The following is an 11,300-nucleotide window of genomic DNA, read 5'->3' on the forward strand; positions in this document are numbered from 1 at the left end:
GGGCAGTGAATACTGGCTCTGGGCTGACGACACTGTGGCCAGACTCTATCCCTTTAAGGGCTCCAGGGAGCAGGGGAGGAGAGGAGTTTTCCTGGTTGGGGCCAGAGTGGCCAGCAGGGCACCTTGGGAAGGGCTGGAGGCCCTCTATTTCGAAATAGCCCCTATTCCGTGTCAATGCTGCGCTTATTTCAAAATAGCAATTTCAAAATAGGCGCTATTCCTTGTGGAATGAGGTTTATCAAGTTCGAAATAAGCCCTCCGCTATTTCAAATTAATTTAGAAATAGTGGTTGGCTTGTGTAGACGCTAATACAGTTATTTCGAAATAACTTTGTTGTGTAGACATACCCTAAATGATGAGAACTCCCCCATGCCAGGGACTGGCTGACATTCTTATGTGACGAATACTACTCAGGCTCCAGTGCTGCATGGTGGGAAGTGCAAAGTGCTTTATGCTAACAGATCTGGGCCGTGATAAACTGAGTCCACTAGAGGAGCTCTTTTTATCATGATCCTGACTGGGCAGATAGCAGGTTCCCCCTCCACCTGCATAACATTAAACTTCTATTCCATTAATTCTGTATATGCATACACATTCCTAATGCAAGTCCTGTTCCCCACAATTGAACTGAAGGCAGGTCTGCATGTTTACAGGATACGTAGGAACATTAGGAACAATGCACATAAAATTCATTAAACTGCCATGTGGGTGTTTTACTTCAGAGTAAAGTGGTCTTAATTTGCTATAATTTAACAGTTAACTTTATGCACTTTAATTTATGTGCATTGACTTCACACTTTTAGTTCATTTACCTTAACTTTCCTAGGTGTTGACAAGCCCTGAGGGTCTCCCAGTTTGTATGGCGTATGAGATACGAAAGAGTCAGGCACTGAATCTTGGACCTTGCCACTAGGCAAATTAATTAAATGATTTTCAGGGGACTCCTGATATATTTGAGTTAGGCATTGTTTTACCTAACGTGACAAGAATCCTTTTACCCGTTATAAATCCATTACTGGTTCAAGGTGTCTTGGGACAATCTGTTGAACTGTGGTGACCAAAATGAAGGAATCAATTAAAGTGGTGAATGCAGTAATTATTTTGTGCACAATGAGTTTTCTCTCTCCTTCCATGTGAATTAGTTAAACATTAATTTTAGTAAGTATTGCAAGTAATTACCAGCTACTAAAAAGCAATGCTCTCTATCAACGTGTGAACAGAACATAATACAACATCATACAATGTGTCAAATCTACAAAATCAAGTGTAAAAGACCTGCAGCAGTGACAGCTGTTTGTGATACTGGTTTGACTTTTAATGATACGGGTTACTGCATAACTGAACTGGAAAAAAGATAATTTTTACTTCATGATTATACTTTGCTTTTTATGTGTATTATGTTGGAGGAGTCTTTATGGAAAATTCTGAATAAGTCATAAGATAAACATTAAATATCTTTTTGAAGGTACTTTTGGGACATTGGAGACATGTAGCATGCAGTTCTACACATCACATCAATCCAAGATTAAACTAGAATTGCTAAAAGGTTAGTTACTGATCTATGCTGCATATTTTATTATAGCAACACCTGCAGTAACACAACCATGGTTAACAGATTGTCCACATTTCTTCTCTAAGCATACCCAGTTCAGAAGTTTATGTAATTATTACTGGTATTTGCTCCAGGCTGGCTGACTTTTGTCAGGTCTAAAAAAATCATTCCAAACAACTTGGTGGTTCAGAATGTGAACAAAGAGTTTAGAGCTTTTTTGGCACTCTGAGCAGTGGGGAAGAGTCGTTTAACTAAAATACATTGACAGGGAATAGTGAAATTTGGCAGAGGATTAACCTATAATCTGAGCTCAATGCTTTTGGAAATTTGTTTAAAAAAATCGCCCTTTGGAAAATGCCAATGTTCTAATCTAGACTCAGAGTATGTTGGATGCTTAAGGGAAAGAAGGAAGACAGACATATTTATTTGAATCCTGGATGTTATTAAAACAGACTTTCAAAAAAAATCTTAGAAGTGTTTTTCCTACAGGTGTATAGTGCATGTATGCACTATGGGACAAATGTAAAATATGTATTTACATGGGAGAAGAGTCCAAAAAGTAATGCACCTTTTAATATCATCTAAATTCATACTGAAGGGCTGGGTCTAGACTGGCAAGTTTTTCTGCAAAAGCACATGCTTTTGCGGAAAAACTTGCCAGCTGTCTACACTGGCCGCTTTGAATTTGCGCAAGAACAGTGACGATCTAATGTAAGATTGTCAGTGTTCTTCCGCAAATACAATGATTCTTCTGTTCGGGAAAAAGCCCTCTTGCACAAATGCTTTTGTGCAAGAGGGCCAGTGTAGACAGCTGAGAACTGTTTTGCGCAAAAAAGCCTCGATGGCGAAAATGGTGATCAGGGCTTTCTTGCACAAAACCGCGTCTAGCTTGGCACGGACGCTTTTCCGCAAAAAGTGCTTTTGCACAAAAGCGTCCGTGCCAATCTAGACGCTCCTTTCCACAAATGCTTTTAACGGAAAAACTTTTCCGTTAAAAGCATTTGCAGAAAATCATGCCAGTCTAGACGTAGCCAAGCAGTAAACCAACTCAGCTCTATGAAACCAACTCTGTGGCTGTACCTCTAGCAAAGCCTGAATGATGCTGCAGAGAGTGCCAGGAAGTAGTCACAAAGGACCAAATTCAGCTCCCACATAAACAGACACTAGTGGTGTCTGCTAAGGCTGAATTTGGTTCACTGAGCTCTAGTAAACAAAACACCCAGTGGGACTTATGCAATATGTAAAATAAAGAGGGTGGATGGCGCGCGCACGCACACACACACACACATACACACAGAGGCCAATTCTTTTCTTTCCAATGTTAACCCTGCCCTATCAGGACCAAGTAACAGTTGATGTTTCTCCCTATCTGAGCTCTTCTCAGAAATGGAAGGCAGCTTGACTGCTTATAGAACGCCTTGAAAGGGTAAGATCTGTCTCTTGTTAACATGCGAATGTGGAGAACAGCAACTCCTCAGACATTCATGCAGACAAGATCCCATTTGTGCAAATGTTTACAAATAGTAAATAAAAAAGAACACAGTCTTGATCAAATCTGAAGAGCCAGGCAGAATATCAGATAATGTTTGTGATTTCTGGCTATGCAATATTCGACCTGTTCTATAAGATAGCAATTAGCAGCTTCAAATACATGCATCTTTACCATTGGTTGGAACACAGCCTAGAACTATGACTCACACTTTGGGGTCCTGATACTTGACAGGGCCCTTTAGTGACAGATTCTCCATAGTCTGATACATTATGCATTATTTTGTCCTGTTTTAACATGATCTTGCTCCATGTAAAATGAACTGATTTTTCAGAGGGCTGGCTGAACATTGGTTGTTAACAAATTCTTGACCATAAATAAATATATGCCTGTCCTCAACTTAGCTTTCCTACAGTTCTTGTTCTTCACAGCCGCATAAAGGCACACAGATCATCTAGTCCATTCAGTTTTATTTTATTCTATTATTCAGGTTCCTATGCCAGCTTCATCACTGCTCTTACACACAGATTTTAAGAAAACTAAAAAACAAAAATTCTGCTAAGCAAGTTTCCTTGGTCTACGGGAAGGGAGAGAAATATTGTTTGTTACTATCTGAAGTATTCTGACTGCTAAGATATTGGGGGATTTGTGAATAGTTTGCTTAGTAAAAATATAAATTATGTACAAGTGAAAATGGAATTTGATTACCAGAGATATGATAAGGGAATAACATATTTTATAAACAATTAAATATTAATAAATGCTTGCAAGTCACTGTCAATTACAAAGGTACCTTTTTATTATTTTTGTTAATAATGATAGAAGGAAATGAGCTTTCACTGATTGATATAAACTGCATAAGATTAAAAATGGGTTATGGTTCTGTGTAGTAGCATTCAGTGTAGTGGGGGGAATTAAAAGCAAAATATAATTCTGAATTTAACTCGGACATATGGTTAGTAACAACTGTTTGCGGCAAATTGACATGTGTCTGAAAATGCCATTTCTAAAAGCGTTTCCTGTCTTGTCCTTCGCAGTTGCCCATAGAAAGACAGTGCAGGTGAAAAGGCACGGGGGAAAATCACAAATCCCTGGTAAAGTTACTGAATACAAAACAAGTATTTCAAATTCAGCATCAGCTAGAATGCAGGAATGGAATTGGATCTTAACTGAATACATTCCGTATATCAGGTACAATTCTTCACAAGAACATCATATGCTGTTGCTCTATCCCAATTGCTTCTGATACCAGATACACAGTGAGAAGTAATATAATCCTGCAAAAACTTAAAAGTACAACAGGAAAAAAAGTTAGAATTCTGCAACATTATCTAGCAAATATTCATTGCCCAGTGTAGTCTGCGGTGCCAAGATAGGCAGGAAGCCTGCTTTAAGAACCCCCAATCATTGCCTGATCACCCTGCAGCAATGAAACCCAGTGCCTGACATTCCACAACTAGGTCACAACGAGTAGTTGTAAAACCACTGTTCTAAGGAATCTGCTTGCCTGCTCGCCAGCATCAACACTGCTTCACAAAATGGTAGCTGCCCCTCCACACCTTTAGCAATGTAAAGGTGCAGGGTAAAGAAAAGTCATGTTGTGCAGCACCACACACTATCATTGTATCCTCTCAGTTTAAATTCAGCCATTGTAATATTTTTAAAGAAAATTAACAAAACAGTTAAAATGAATATAAATATTCATTGATATCAGGCAAAACATTGCAATTTACTAAATTATTGGGGAGTGAAAGATTTAAAAAGAATACCAGATCTGTTTATGGTTAAAGGTGGAAGTGACATGCTTAAATTATGATTCTATTATTCAGGTTCTTATGCCACCTTCATCACTTTTCTTACATACATATTTTAGGAAAAAATAAAATATAAAAATTCTAAGCAAGTTACCTTTATCTATGGGAAGGGAGAGAAATACTGTTTTGTTACTGTTTAAGATGTGCTGACTGCTCAGATGCTGGGGGGGCTTGTGAAAACTTTGCTTAGTAAAGACGATTTACCTTTATCTATGGGAAGGGAGGGTATGTCTACACTACCCCGCTAGTTCGAACTAGCGGGGTAATGTATGCATACCGCACTTGCTAATGAAGCCCGGGATTTGAATTTCCCGGGCTTCATTAGCATAAGCGGGGAGCCGCCATTTTTAAATCCCCGCTGCTTCGAACCCCGTGTAGCGCGGCTACACGGGGCTCGAACTAGGTAGTTCGGACTAGGGTGCCTATTCCGAACTACCGGTACTCCTCGTTTCACGAGGAGTACCGGTAGTTCGGAATAGGACCCTAGTCCGAACTACCTAGTTCGAGCCCCGTGTAGCCGCGCTACACGGGGTTCGAAGCAGCGGGGATTTAAAAATGGCGGCTCCCCGCTTATGCTAATGAAGCCCGGGAAATTCAAATCCCGGGCTTCATTAGCAAGTGCGGTATGCATACATTACCCTCCTAGTTCGAACTAGGAGGGTAGTGTAGACATACCCGGAGAGAAATACTGTTTTGTTACTGTTTAAAATGTGCTGACTGCTCAGATGCTGGGGGGGCTTGTGAAAACTTTGCTTAGTAAAGATATATACTAAGCAAAGAGAGTACAGGCAGTCCCCGGGTTACGTACAAGATAGGGACTGTAGGTTTGTTCTTAAGTTGAATTTGTACGTAAGTCAGAAGTGGCGTCCAGATTCAGCCGCTGCTGAAACTGACCAGTGGCTGACTACAGGAAGCCCGAGGCAGAGTTGCTCTGCCCCGGGCTTCCTGGAATCAGCCGCTGATCAGTTTCAACAGCAGCTGAATCTGGACGCCTGGGACAGAGCAGCTGGGGCGCTGCCGGGTAAGTCCCCGCAGTGCCGCATCTCGGCGCTGTGGGGACCAACCCGTCAGCACCCCAGCTGCTCTACCCCAGGTGTCCCCAAGTCAGCTGCTGCTGAAACTGATCAGCGGCTGATTCCAGGAAGCCCGGGGCAGAGCAACTCTGCCTCGGGCTTCCTGTAGTCAGCCGCTGGTCAGTTTCAGCAGCGGCTGACTTGGGGACGCCTGGGGCAGAGCAGCTGGGGTGCTGCTGGGTTGGTCCAGTAGCGCCGAGGAACGGCGCTGCAGGACCAACCGGCAGCACCCCAGCTGCTCTACCACAGGCGGCCCCGAGAAAAGCCTGGTCTGCTGGGTGGGGGCGCACTAGCTGCGCCCCCCCCAGCAGACCAGGGAGACGCGGGCGGCGGGACCGAGACGTGCCGCGGTCCCGCCGTCCGCGTCCTCCACGGCTTTGCTCCGCGTCTCCCTGGTTGGCTGGGGGGGAGGGAGCCCCAGCAGACCAGGGAGACGCGGAGCAAAGCCGCGGAGGACCCGGGCGGCGGGACCGCGGCGCATCTGGGCGGTCCCGCCGCCTGCGTCCTCCGGGGCGAGAAAAGCCCCGTTCGTAAGTACGGATCCGACGTAAGTTGGATCCGCGTAACCCGGGAACTGCCTGTAACAATATATGTTAAGAATATGATGATTTCAGATAGCTTTGGTAGGGTTGCCAGGTGCCCGGTTTTCTACCGGACAGTCCGGTATTTGTGCCCTCTGTCCGGTAGAAAAATGAGGAAGAACGGCTCTTGCATAAGAGGGGGTTTTTGCGCAAAAAGGAGCCGTCTACACAGCTCCTTTTTGCGCAAAAGCCTCTTGCGTAAAAATGGCCCCTAATTAGTTATGCAAATGAAGTATAGCAATATGCTAATCCATGCTTCATTAGCATAGGCTTTTGCTCAAGAGAGATGCATTGTAGACATAGCCTCGGTCCCAGCACCTGCACAGCCCTCGTCTCACCCTCAAGGCCGGATCCAGGTAATGCCAGATACGTCTTCTAATAAAATAGAAGGAAAGGATTCCAAGCTGAAGACAGACAGTAAAGCAGGATTAATTTGTAGAACATTGCCACACTAAGCTACAGTGAGATAAAACAAATATTTGGATGAAACCTCTACAGCTTTTGTATTAATAAACTTATATATCATGCAGAAAGGTTTCTCTCATATTCACTGGAGTATTTTAAACTTCCCAGGGAATCTAGATGAGTTTACTTCAATGCCTTTGTTGACTCTAGTTAAGGTAGATTTTTTCTATTGCTTTCTTTCTGACAGAGCATGGGATGGTACATTGTAGCTAGGGGAGGCGCACCTTTTGTAGACTTTCTGGTTTTGGCTTGAGGGCACTGCTTTGAAGATCGATGCTAAATAAGTTTGTGAACGCACTCCTTTGTGAGCTGCATTGATCAGATCCATTTCCAAGACAGTCTTGCCTATGTAATCGTAATAGAGAGGTAGCCGTGTTAGTCTGATCTTACTAAAACAAAAGGAAAAACTAGTGCTACATAGTTTTTCCTTTAGTTTTGCCTATGTAATGTGAATGTCAACCATTCATATATAACTGAAGGAAGTCTTCCAACCCTCAAATTTCTGCACTGGTGTATTCTGCAAAAGGCAACAGAACTAGCACTGAGCAAGGGGCCAGGATTTGAGGGAGCAGTGCAATGAGTGCTCACCCTCTCCATGTGACCCAGTGGGGTTTTCTAGTGCAGCAGAGAAACAGAGGCACATAAGAGCAGTGTGAGAACAGACTGGGGGAAGGGAGGGAGCAAAGTCAGAGCATCCACTGCTGCATAAATCCTCTGTTCCATAACCAAGATGCATAAGAGCATGGGAAGCTCCTCTTCCCCCAGCCAGGGTATGTGTCCATTGTCCAGTCCAAGTACTTGGGTCGGAGGCTTTAATGAGCATGTGGTCCTAATTGCAAAGTTATTCTCATCTGTCACTAAAATAAATCTTTATTACACACAACAAGATGCACTGAAATGCAAGTAAAAGACCCCTTCAATTAAATATTTGGTATCTTTACTCACACTATTTATGCAGAAGGGAACTAGCTCTTTGGAAAAATAATTTTTTTTGAATGACAGATTTTTCTATTCCTCTTAGTATTTAAAAGGACAAATTTGGTTCTCTCCTTTTAGCTTTGACCTTATTGAGAGAGTGAGTGAATGAGAGAGTCAGTCCATTGGTTAGATTTTTCTCACAAATTAAAGTCTTTGAATTTATCCCTAAAGAACAGTGGTTCAAATTACATTTGGCGATACTAAATAAAATTAAAACTGGATACGAGGTTTTTTCCCAAAGGATCTGTACAAAAATGTTTTACTTAGTCATTTAGAATGAGGGTTTGATTTGGTTTCTTAGAAATCCTACTAATTAAAAGTAGCCATCTACCATCTATTAATAAAAAAAGGAATCTACTAAAGAAGAATTCAGATCAATGTGACTGTCACCACTGGGTGACAGAAACTTCCTGTTTATTTGAATGTCTCTAACAAAAGAAATTAGGCTTTTTATATATCAAAATCTAAACAGACAAAATAAATCACTAATAATCATGAAAGAAATTGAACAAACTGCATGTGACAGATGTGACAGATGTTAGGCATATGACTTACTACTGTACAGGAAGGTGCTCTGATACTGTGATACTGAAAATGATATAAAAACTACATAAATAAATGAAATAATTTATAATTTGCATTATTTAAGAATTATAAGGAATTTTCATATGAAATTGTAACTGCATTGTACTTGCTTGTATACATTTTAAAAAATTGCACTTTAAGGATTATACTTTCATTACTTTACAAATGCACACTAAACTTTATAAAAATATAAAATTAACTTTGAATGATTCAGTCCATAACAAAGTTGTAAGTTTTCTCACTCTTATTTGCCTAAGAAAATACCACAAGCTATAGAATAGATTTCCACTGCAACTATTTTTTCCCATTTAGTCACAGACCCACTTAATTATAGCTGAAGAGATGCATGGTTTGTAAATGCTCTTTTGTCAGTGAGGGGTTGACATGTGTATCAACACATCCCTCACTTGTGTCATTTTAGAAAGGTTTATCAGTTCTTCTACTGCTTCTCTAACTCATGAGGAGAGCTTTGATGCAGCAAATTAAGGATATTCAGTAGAAAAGGAGCTCCCTGAGAAAAGAGCAAGCTCTGATCATTCCCCCTGCCATGGTAACCTTCTTGCCCACCAGTTCCTGCTGTGGATACAGACCATGATAAATTCCACATGCAGAGTTTGACAGACAACAGCCCAAGGGCATTACAGAAAGTATCCAGGCAATAGTATGGATCGTCTGTAGCTGCCGCAACTATTTTGGCTCCCTGCTTGGTCTCAGTTTGATTTGGATTTTGCCTCCTGACTTGGACCCTGAAACCTGATTTTAACTCTTGGTATCAACCCTGGTCTAAATCTGACTATGAACTCCTTCACTACCTCCAGCCTCAGGTTTGCTCCTGCTCTGACCCTTGGCTCCAACTGTCCTTGTTGGGATCCTGACCATATGTTTGACTTGAGAAGATACCCAGAGAGCTGTATCAGTGTAGATACATAGGTTACTATCTATTGGCATGGGCTAGAACACAGTGACACATCTGGTCCACTATAGCATCACTATTCACATCAGTGCAAAATTTCTACTAGGGACCTCCTCTGCCCCAACACATAATTATTGCTTCAGCATCATCTACAGTAGAGCCGGTCAAAAACTTTTTTTGACAGAACATTTGAAAAAACAGAAATACATCTAAATCAAAATATTGTCAGTCCAATGAGGTAAAATGTTTTGATAAAGAAAAACACTTTATTTTGATGTTGTTTTGATATTTAAGTATATTTAAATATTTTAATTTTGCTATACATTGATATATTTAATGTCTGAATATAAAATAAGTCTAATTGAAAAGATAAAATCAAATAACATGTTTTTACCTCATCCATTTGAACCCATTCAACATTACCAAAAGATTTTTATGGTCCCAAATCTAATTTTTTCAGATTTTTAATTTAATGGGAAATTTTGAAGCTTTGGCTTTTCTTCATCTTTCAGAATGAGAAAAAAAAATCAATGTTGGAATTTCCCAGCAGAGACAGTTAGATTTCTGACTAACTCTAATCTATAGTAACATCATTTTAAAAAATTCCTCATTCACAAAAGGTGAATTTGCTTGTATTGCCGTTTGGACTCCCCACTAAAGAGAACTAACTATTCACTAAGGCCTGGTCTACACTAGGACCTTAGCCTGAAATAACCCTCCCCCCCAAGTTCAAATTAGTAAGCGATGCACCCACACTACTAAGCCCATTATTTTGGAATTCAAACTCTGTGCTCCTCCTTTTCATCTTGTAAATCTGAAATATCGTTAGTGTGGACGCTCCAGTGCTATTAATTCCAACTAATTGGCCTCTGAAGGCCTCTTGCAGCTGTCAGCTCTGACCACACTGGCCACACCTAGCATCTCAACTGTTCTTCTCCTCCTGTAAAGCGCTAAAAGTCTCAGGATCAGGAGAAGGGCCTGTCCAACATTCCCAGCTTTGCCAGCCCTTTGCAAGCAAGCACCACTGTGAGACATGAGTACCCCCAACGCTCCCTCAGACCCTCCGATGCCTGCCAGCACTTGGTCTCCTCCGACAGTTTCCACTGCCCAGAGCTCCAACCTAGACTGCTGGTATGGGGATCCTGGACCACACTGAGGTGTGTGGGAGGAGTCCAACCTCCAGGATCCTCAGACCAAGAAGAGGAACATTGACATTGACAGCAGCCTGGCAGAGAAAGGCCACACCAAGAACCTGTAGCAGTTCAGGCTCAAAATAAAAGAGCTCTGCCAGGCAGAGTGGATGCTCTGGGGCAGCACTTCACACCTGCCGCTATTATGAACAGCTGGATGCCATCCTGGGAGGGGGGCCAGTCACCTCCCCCACTATGGTCATTGAGTCTGGCCAAGACAGGTCTGGCATCAGCCTGCAGGAGGGTGGGTCATGGAGGAGGAGGATGACGATGTGGAGGAGGAGAAGAAGGAGAAGGCTAGGCAGGCAACAATGCCCAAGAGCCAGAAGCTGCTCCTCATCTTGGAGCTGGTTCTCTCCTCCTCTTCCCTCCCATCTCAGGACATCTCCCAGGCTTCCGACGACCCTGCGGAAGGCATTTCTGGTGAGCTCTCTACCTTTCTTTATCTACAAGCAGGGTTAGGTGACAGGCTGAGTGCTCCCCTCTCAGCCTACGTGGCGTGGGGGTCAGAGTACAGCTTGTTCATGTGTCTGCAAATGGAGCGCCAGTCTGGAGCACTCAGTTCCATGACGCACTCACACAGAAACCTCTTGATCCTTCCCACGAGGTGCCTGGAGAGGCCTGTCTTACTCTGGCCTCCGTGGTAGGACACATTTCCAT

The sequence above is a fragment of the Pelodiscus sinensis genome, chromosome 2 (genome assembly GCF_049634645.1).
Source record: "Pelodiscus sinensis isolate JC-2024 chromosome 2, ASM4963464v1, whole genome shotgun sequence".
In the NCBI taxonomy this organism is placed as follows: Eukaryota; Metazoa; Chordata; order Testudines; family Trionychidae; genus Pelodiscus; species Pelodiscus sinensis.